Consider the following 10,720-nt stretch of genomic DNA (forward strand, 5'->3'; position numbering starts at 1 on the left):
GTTCTCCTCAAATTTTCGCATGCTTGAAATTTTACGACTTCGGCCAGCATTTGACTCACAAATTCCGCTACGCTGGCCATAAGTTGTAGGCACGTTATGCGATCGTTGACACACGTCGACACATGTTACTTGTAAGTTAATCATAAGTCGAAACACGTCGAGGTAATGTTTAGCGTACCCGAAACTCATTTCTAACCTATGAGTAACGTGTTGTAGGCACCTTACGCGATCGTTGACACACGTCGACACACATTACTTGTCAATGTCAATGTAATGGTGAGCACATGAAACAATGTAACACACGAAACACGTCAATGTAATGGTTAGCGTCAGTGTTCCAGACTCACTGGTTTTTTGGGGTTTTTTTTTTTCTTCGGTATGACGGTCATGTTGACACTTCGATTTCTAGTGCGGTTATGACTTAAATCATTGAGCGGCAGCATATTAATTATATTATATTATAACCGCACTAGTAGGGTAAGAATACTGATTCTGGCTCACTTTTCCCCATGTAAATGAATGGGGGATTTTCAGCGATTTATATTTTTTTTCCTTAAAAATAAACCCCCTTTTTATCCCAAGGTATATTTATTTGTCTCCCCTTTTAACCTGGAGGTTGAACCTCATTGAATTGAACACCTGGGGGTTGAACAGCTCACTCATTGAACCTATAAAGATTTGTTCATTCTCAAATTCCTTCAATAGTTTAATTTTCTTTGCACAATAATCCCCATCTAAAATATTGACAAACAAAACATTTGAATCTTTATATTTTTTAAGATACCCCATTTGTGCCATTACGAAATGATAAACTTCTCTTAATGCTCTCATCTGACCACCTCCTGAGCCACAGGTTATTTTTTGTTAAGCCCCGCCCACTTTTCTTTAAGCCCCGCCCACTTTTGTTAAGCCCCGCCCACTTTTCACAAGGTATTCAATAAGCCCCGCCCACTTTTCTTTATGCCCCGCCCACTTTTGCTAAGCCCCGCCCACTTTTGCTAAGCTCCGCCCACTTTTCATAAGGCATTTTTTTCTAAGCCACGCCCACTTTTCCTAAGCCCCGCCCACTTTTGTTAAGCTCCGCCCACTTTTCATAAGGTATTTTTTCTAAGCCACGCCCACTTTCCTAAGCTCCGCCTACTTTTGCTAAGCTCCGCCCACTTTTCATAGGGTATTTTTCTAAGCCACGCCCACTTTTCCTAAGCTCCGCCTACTTTTGCTAAGCCCCGCCCACTCTTACATCATTTCCAGTTCATCTCTGACTCACAAAGAAATCACTAGAAAATTACAGGATGTTATGGTTTTGAAAAATTTCCCAATGAAGGCTTGCCTAGGCTTGCCCAGGGAATTTCCAAAGGAAACCACACCCACCAGTCTTTCTCTATAAAAGCTTCAAACCCAGGCTCCATTTTAAACATTTGTTTTTGCTGGCAATGGTGTTCTGTGTGCTTGTCTCGAACTGTCTGTCTTCTATGGAACTAAACCTTCAAGTTGATGAACTGGATTCAAACCTCTTATCTATTGAGGTAAGATTTTTTATTTTCCTATTTTCAAACTTTGATTGAAGCATACTCATTTAATAATTAAATAACTTAATTAATACATTATTATTTTCTCTCACAGGAAATTGTGTCTGAAATACGAAATGAAAATACTGCTTTTGCTACAACTTGGGGGGAAATTGTTGGCTTGGTTGAAGACCTTGAGTGGGATGACTTTGGTGTTCCTTGGAACTCTCTGTCTTGTATGGAACTAAACCTTCAAGTTGATGAACTGGATTCAAACCTCTTATCTATTGAGGTAAGATTTTTTATTTTCCTATTTTCAAACTTTGATTGAAGCATACTCATTTAATAATTAAATAACTTAATTAATACATTATTATTTTCTCTCACAGGAAATTGTGTCTGAAATACGAAATGAAAATACTGCTTTTGCTACAACTTGGGGCGAAATTGTTGGCTTGGTTGAAGACCTTATGAGCGACCAAGACCCACAGAACGAGTTCGTCCTTGATGACCCAACCAAAGAGTTATACCTTGGAGACCAGCAAAATCCTGAAAAAGAGTTTTACAGCAATAGTACTCATTGTGAGTTATCAAGACAATACCCACTGAACAAGTTATACCTTGATGAGCCAGAATACAAGTTTTACCTTGGAGACTCACAAATTTTGAAAAAATCAAGAAATGAGTTCTGCCTTGATGGTTTAAATAACTACCTTGGAGACTCAGGAAAAGGGTTCTGCCAAGATGGTTCTAAATATGGGGCCTACCTTGGAGACTCACAAATTTTGAAAAAATCAGTAAATGAGTTCTGCCTTGATGGTTTAAATAACTACCTTGGAGACTCAGGAAAAGGGTTCTGCCAAGATGGTTCTAAATATGGGGCCTACCTTGGAGACTCACAAATTTTGAAAAAATCAGTAAATGAGTTCTGCCTTGATGGTTTAAATAACTACCTTGGAGACTCAGGAAAAGGGTTCTGCCAAGATGGTTCTAAATATGGGTCCTACCTTGGAGACTCACAAATTTTGAAAAAATCAGTAAATGAGTTATCCTTAAGAGACTTTGTAAGTTGGTTTTACTTTGAATACTTGAAATGTGGGTTCTGGATTGATAACTCACAATGTGATACATATCTTGGAAACTCAACGGGAATGTGGTTATACCTTGAAGACTTGGAAAGTTGGGTTTATGTTGGACACTTGAAACTTTTTTGGGGGCTTTTATTTATTTATTTATTTATTTATTATTATTATTATTTTATTTATTTATATTTTGGAGACTTTTGGAGTTGCTATCACTCTTTGGGATCTAAACCTATCGATGTAGTTCTTTGTCGGATGGTGCTTGATGGGAGCAAGATCAAGAAAGTTCTGGGAAGAAAGTGCAGGCTTACTCCCCCTTTCTACGTCATCAAACCTGAAAGCCTTAAAAGACAGAATTGGAAGAAGAGAAAAAAAAAAAAACGTAAAATATATATATATATATATATATATATATATATATATATATATATATATATATATATATATATATATATATATATATATATATATATATATATATATATATATATATATATATATATATATATATATATATATATAGGCGGAAATCTCATTTTGAAAAAGACTGTGTTGGGTGAGGATTGAGTTGGGGTTGAGATTTTGAATGTGAGGGTTGGGGTTGAGATTTTGAATGTGAGGGTTGGGACACACACACATACACATCAACAAACAAAAGTTAAGCCTTGACTATTCAGTTGAGGATTCTGTGTTTGGGGTTCACAGATCTAAGAACGTCCCCCTTGACACACATTATATACTGTTATACACCTCGGACTTGGCCCTCGAGTGTCCACAACGGTGTATAGTAGGAGGGAGTGAAGCGCCAACCTATTGCTCCCATTGCACACACACACAAACAAAAGTTAAGCCTTGACTATTCAGTTGAGGATTCTGTGTTTGGGGTTCACAGATGTAAGAACGTCCACCCCTTGACACACATTATATACTGTTATACACCTCGGACTTGGCCCTCTAGTGTCCACAAAGGTGTATTATATGCTTAGTTTTGTCTTTTGTAATTCCTGTGAATAAAATGAACCTAAAATCTCTTCCCCTTCCAAATCATATATTTTATAAGTCCAAGGAACTGTATCTATTACATCAACAATTTTAAAAAGTTCTTTCGTCCATCGTTCAGTAAAACCCTTTTCAAAATGAGATTTCCACCTATATATTCTTACGATATCACCAACTTTGAACTTAGGTTTTCTGACATTAATCTCTTTTTCATATTTTAATTTTGTAAATGTTTCTGATGGCTTCATATTCGTTGACGTGTGAATCGTGTCATTATACTTATCCACAATATCCTGAATAAAAGATAACCATTGTTGTGAACCGAGTTGTGTGAATTTTTTATATAGTCTCTCTTTTAAGGTACGATTAAAACGTTCAACAACAACTGCCTTCCCTTCATTAAAGGTACTGTATAATGTAATACTGTTATTTTTTAGAAAATTCATAAATGTCTTGTTATAAAACTCTCTACCCTCATCAGTCCACAATTTCTTAGGTTTTCTCTTACTTTTATTAAATATCTGTTGAAAAGCTAACATAAGAGTATTACCTGTTTTGTTTTTAAAGGGACAACCCACGCATATCTACTCCTCAAATCAATAACGGTTAAAGCATACTTGTACCCCTTATCATTATTGAGTTCAATCAAATCAGCAGACCAGATATAATCAACTTCCTTGGAATAAACTTTCCTTCTCTGAAACTTTGTGAATATTGGTTTATGTAATTCATCAGCTAATTGCTCTTCAGTCTTAATGGTATCATTAGAGCCTATAAGTTTTTTGAATTTCCAAGTCCAAGTTTCAATTTAGCATTAATCATCTTCTTCACGATGAACCTATCAACTTTTTCTCTCAAGGTTGGATTTTGTATCAGAGACAAATTATACAACATTTCTCTATCGGCTTCATGCTTTTCTTCCAACGTTGTGGTATTCCCATAATCAATATCGTGTCTCATGCACACTTCATCAACTCTATTGATTGGTTTACTCCAGGATTTAGGATTGTTTGCCTCATCTAATCTTTTATCCAAGTTTGTGCCTGGACCACAGAAAGAATACCCTGGAAGATGTAATTCCCCTGGTATTCCAGTAGTTGTAAATTTACTTCCTGATAAAAACTTTTGTATATCTCCTCCGAGTTTGTGTTTGGAGATAAATTGATTTTTTTGAACCACACACCGAACATATACCTTTTTGTATAACCCTGTTATTTTTACTTTTAATATATGAAATATTTTTAGTATTAGTTTTCTTTTTACATTTGAGACAATAACTCATTTATTTATGAGAAAAATTTCTGCAGAGTGCAAAAACCTTTTTAGTTTCCAACATGCACATTTGAATCTTAATTTTTAAAACATAAAGAATCCTTAGAAATGCCTTCACTCTCTCCTCCATTTATTTAAGAAAAAACTTGAATTAAAATGAATAGCTTGACGATGCTAATAGTTTTGTTGAAAGTATTGCAAATAGACTTGTTAATTCTTTGTATTCCTCCTTGGTGGGTTGAGTTATTTTCTGTAATACCTCTATTCTTTTTTGAATCTCACTGGTTTCCATACTATAATATTTATTTATTCTCTCTCTTTCCTCCCTCTCTCTCTTCTCTTTTTCCTCCTTCTCTCCCTTCTCTCTTTCCTCCCTCTCTCTATTCTCTCTTTCCTCCTTCTCTCTCTCCTCCTTCTCCTTTTCCTCCTCTTCCCTCTCTTCTTCAACTCCTTCCTCATCCCTTACTATACTTGAATCGTTTACACCCCATAGAATATTATACATATATTCATCAGGATTTCTTGTTATTCCTGTATCCAAAATAATTTTTTACAACAGGAAACCAATAAAATTTCTTTTGAATTTCTAAAAGAGCCTTACCTTTTCTTAACCTTATAATTTTTTCATTATTTAACATTCTAATTAAATCTAAAGTTGTTGGTTTATCAACATCAGCATAATGCCAATCTTTTATTGAAAATACCTCATTCTTATGTTGTAGAACATATTTATTAAAATACCGAATACCCTTTTCTTGAAGGTATGCTTGGACACAGAAATGATAATTTTCTTGAAGCCTTCTTGCTGTCATTTATGTATTAGAAATATATGTTAGAATAATATTATGGCACGAAACACCTCCCCATCTTCCCATAGTTAAATCATTTTGTATTTCCTTACTTATTATATATAATCCTGTTTTTTCTGTTTTCATGAGATAAACAAGGGCAAAACCATTATTATATTTACCCTTATTAAATTCTTTTATTTGTTGTTTACTAATCGTGGCTCCACAAAACTCATTCTCGATACCAAGTGGATAATATTCTTCCTTACGAGACTGATTTAATTGTTCCAGGTCTTCGAGGTTAATTTTAAATGACCAATTATACCCTAAATCATTCATATCATACCCCATTGTTCTATTCTCATACAAACGATACGCCCTTCTTTATAAAAATTTATTTTAATTCGAACTGTGAATTCTGTATGACCTGGAGATAATATCAACACTTCTGTATCTTTAGAATACACAGCCGTTTTATTTAAGTATATATATTGTGATAAATCGCTTAATCTCACCAAGTCATTTGCGTCAGTCGGGCTTGGATAATTTTTTAATTTATAAGCATTTTTCATGTTAATATTTTTGTTTATATTATATTTATGTCGTTCAGCCTGTGCCTTTGTGTAATAATTTGATAAATCAATATCCAGTTCTTGAGATACACCAAAGATAGAACCATCTTTACCAACATAAGTCATTTATATTAGATTAAAAATAATATCATAAAATTTTTTATTTTTGTTGAGTTGAAATAACACATATAGACATAATTGACCACAACACTTGGAATTTAATTCTTGGACTTGAAATGTTTGATAAACACCATTCTGTAAGAATTTTATGACTTCAACAGGTGGTGGAAGACCAAAACTATCAAAATAATATTTGTCTTGACTATTAAAAATACAAACCCAATGAGAACCGTTCCCATCATTATCTTCTAAGTTCATAATAATATTCTTTGTATGTTTCGACACATTTGTTAATTCATCTCTCATACAAATAACCACATTATGAATTTTTAATTTCTTACAATATTTGGCAAGTTGTAAATTTGATGTTGTATTCTTTCCAAATTCTTTCAACCACTCATCAATGCTCATTTATTTATTAGAAAGATATAATCCATTACCTCTTTTCGTTAATTTTACACCTGCTTGTGCTATAGAAGAAAGCATATCTCCAACTAACAATCTCGCTTTATCAGGCAGACCTTCAAGTTTTTCAGCAAAATCTACAATTACACCACTTCCACTAATTTGTTTCTCCAACTCTTTGTTATGTCTTTCCAATTCTTTTTGAGCCTGGAGTTGAGCCTTCCTTTCGTTGGCAGTTTTGACCGCTGTTGAAATACCACCCGTCAATGCTCCAACCGCACTTAAACCAGCAAATAAAGGAATTAGAAATGGGAGAAATCCTCCACTCGTCTCTCTTATTGAATATTTTTTCAACATTGGTTTTGTCATTTTAATTTTAAGTGAGCCAGTGTCATTCAAGATTTTAACCTGTTCTCTTGTGAGCAAAACATCAATTCTTACTGCTCCTTTTCTCTGAATTGTATTAACGTTAATCGTACAAGGCTTTTGATTTTGAACACAAGATGATAGTTTATGAAGATTGATTTGATTAACATATACCCCAGTTGGTACTTTGCCACTCATTTATTTAACAAAAAATTATGTGAGACTAATCATCACACCATTATCTGTATTAATCTGCAATTCTGTTTCTTCCAAAAGCAAACAATATGTATCAACTTCTTCACTCTCTCCTCTTTCAATGTATAGGGAAGTATCCACTCGATTAGACTTTATAGTTTCTTTTTGAGCGCTCAGGTCAAACGTATAGATTGTATACAAACTTTTAAATGCTGTCATATCCAAAATAGGTTCTTTATTTCCATTACTTTCACACACCTTTTGGTAAGACTTGTATGCTTCAGCAAAATCATTTTTTTCCCAATTAATTTCCAATCTATCTCGTGGATAAAATGTTCCATCTAGAGAAACGCGAAGTTGTTTCACCTTAGCATTATCACTCAATGCATTATTCTTATCAGTCGCAGTATCACCATCTGGCTTTTTAAAAATCATCCACAGATATCGTGGCTTTCCTTCCAGAACACCCAAATTCCACGTGTAAGTAGTTTGATTGAGTTTAACGTGTTGACATCTTCTTTGGAGGTATGATACACTGAGTGGTTTTTTTGAGTTAAGTCTTCGATTCAACATCTCTTCTGTTTTAAGATTAGGAGTATATTCACTGATATACCAACTCATCTCCTCAATTACAAATTTATTCTGATCACCAAAAGCATTACCAACACCAAAAAGCAATCTATTTTCATTATCATTCCTTTGTAGTTGAAATCTAATTTTAAGACCATACAGAACTTTATCATAATCACAAAATCCAAATATACCTTTAAGAGGAACTGCCACAGTAAAACTATTTTCTGCTTTTGTATCATCATTATACATTCCTTTCCTTTGAATATATCCAGGGTCTGTGTTTGTTCCCGTTGACATATCAGGAATAAAACCTTCGACAGACCCCTTTCCCATTCTATCACTGAATGTATAGAGTGTAAATTTCATCATTTCAGATACAGCAGAGACATAATCAACCGCTTCAACTTCTTGTGTTCCAATATACAATCGCACACTATCAAACATTTTCCAGAAGAAATCATTTACAAGTGTAGCGTTTGTGTTATTCCCAGCCTTAGTGAATTTAAATTTACACAACAAGAAACTTTCGGAGAGATTCAAATAGGTTTGTTGATTATTTATTTCAAAACTTTTTGTACCATTTGTATTCCAGTCTGTTCCAGTTATTGCATTTACCTTGAAGTAATCTTCTTTTTTAGTGGAGTTTGAGATAATAATAGTATCATCCAAATCATAGATACTATCAATTGCTTCCATACTTGTATTTATTTAGGAAAAAAGATGTTAAAACTTTTGAAACCCTGATCCAAGTATTTGAATTATTTTCTGTCGTTCTTGGGGGGACAACTGAGTTTTACCTTTCTTAATTTCTTTTATTGCTTGTAATTTATGAGATTCTTTCTGAGCATCTTTTATACTCTTTACAGCACCTGCTACATTTCCCACAGCAGAAGCAGTTGAACCAATTAGGTCTTTATGTTTAAGAATAGTTGAACCAATACCCATGAGAGTATCAATTATCCCATCTCCTCTAAATTGATGTCCAACACCCCTTTGTCTCTTAGGTTTATAGTATCCTCTACCAAGATACATACCTTCACCCTTGTAGTACGGGGAAAGGAACATCCCATCCCCTGTAATTATTTTATATTTTCCCAACTCGTGCTTCCTCACAATAACCATCGTATTTATTTATTGAAAAACTTCACGTAGGTGAATTCTGATGGATATAACTTCTCCATTAAAAGAAATCACACGATTATCTTGGTCGGTTATCCTAAAATTTACTCTGTGTATGGTTTTTCCTGACACAGGTAGATAAACCAAATTTTTAGGCTCCATATTGAATTTATAACCAATTGGGGTTGAGTATGCGCTGAATGAAAATATTGTATTTGTTTTTAATCCATCATTATAAGCACCATCAATCAAATCACAGTGAATTAACACCGAATTTATTCCTGAGGATATTTGAATGACATTATCACTGTAAAACGTCCCATTAGTTTCAATCTTTTTTGAGGAGAAACCTAATAACTCTCTAAATGAATTATCAATTGTGAAATCAACCTTGTAGTTATTTTTAACTTTAATCGTTGATTTTGAAGTATGTTTTTGAATGTTTATAACAATATTTTTTGGTTCATCACCCTGTTCTTTCATAAGACGAGCAATTTCGGAAGATATTTGAGAAATCTCGTATGCTCCGGGTGGGACTGTTATCGTTTTGTATCCACTTCCCGGATTATAACTAAACTTGTCATTTTTCTCGGTTATATTAAATAAGGTATTTTCAGTCTCCATGGACAATAAAGATGCCTCATATTCTTTTGTTGTGTCAAGTTGTAGTGGGTATGGGAATGAAGATGTGTGGTCGCTTGTTGTGAAATTAAAACTCAGGATTGTGCTTCTCATCTTATTTAATATGAGTTAAAATGTCTTTATATTGAGATTTATTAATTATTTTCATGTTCATCAACTGGTCTAAAATGGCTGATGCTTCATTAAAACAATTGTTATTTCCAGCCTTCTTACTGCCGAACAACAATAACAGTCTATTAACTAATTGCGATGGGTCATTTGGAAGAAAACTAATACCTGAACCAAGGATACTTAAAGCCTGAATAATGTGTTTCTCCTTCTCATTCTTCCTACTTTTACCAGAAAGAATAACCTTATAATTTAGAGTGTTCAGCAAATCAATATATACTCTATCATCATTATTTTCCATATCCAATGGTTTATCAATATACTTTGATTCATCCCTCACAGTTGAACCTTGTCTTCCATCTTTTGTGAGAAGAAACATTAATCTCGGAGTTAGTTTAACAGGGGGTTGAGCAGAACTTAAGAACCTTAATTCATCATTAAATATCAATACCTTTTCTTGAACAAGATGAAATATTGCTGGTTGTTCTGTTGGAATGAGTCCTGCTTTGGTTTTTGAATCCGCTGAATATTCATTGTTTTGAACAGCATTCACAATATAATCAGGGGGTTGATTAATCTCTTCCAGTTGTTGAAATAAACCTTCATCATCATATTCTAATTCTCCTAAATGCTCTAATTCTTCCTCCGTCATTTGACTGAAATCTTTTAACATTTGAAGCTTTCTAGGAGTATATTCTACTGTGGGAACTGTGGAAACATCTTTCATTTTTTCTTGGGAAGTTTTTAAAAGTGGTTTAAAAAATTTCTCTTGTTTTTTTCAAATGCTTCTTCGCCCGTTAGTTTCTGTCTGCGTTTCTTCTTTATGTCTTCCTGTTGTTTTACAACTTTTGAAACCAACTCTTGATGTTCCTTAAATCTTCTTGCTCTTTCTTTTGTATCCATTTATTTATTGTAAAATATCATTTAATGAATTGTAAAGATCAACAGGGAAATTTTCCTTTTCTTCATCA

General features: G+C 33.8%; 1 long non-coding RNA gene across 1 annotated transcript; it reads left to right on the forward strand.

Annotated features, from left to right (window-relative positions):
* Window positions 1-1,166: 1,166 nt before the first annotated feature.
* LOC147033220 (uncharacterized) lies at window positions 1,167-2,982 on the forward strand. The gene is made up of 3 exons (XR_015055493.1): window positions 1,167-1,526; window positions 1,624-1,800; window positions 1,898-2,982. It is a non-coding gene; the product is annotated as an uncharacterized LOC147033220 (long non-coding RNA).
* The last annotated feature ends 7,738 nt before the right edge of the window (window positions 2,983-10,720 follow it).

This window comes from Eptatretus burgeri, chromosome 2, assembly GCF_056783735.1.
Source record: "Eptatretus burgeri isolate ZD-2024b chromosome 2, Ebu_testis_v1, whole genome shotgun sequence".
NCBI lineage: Eukaryota > Metazoa > Chordata > Myxini > Myxiniformes > Myxinidae > Eptatretus > Eptatretus burgeri.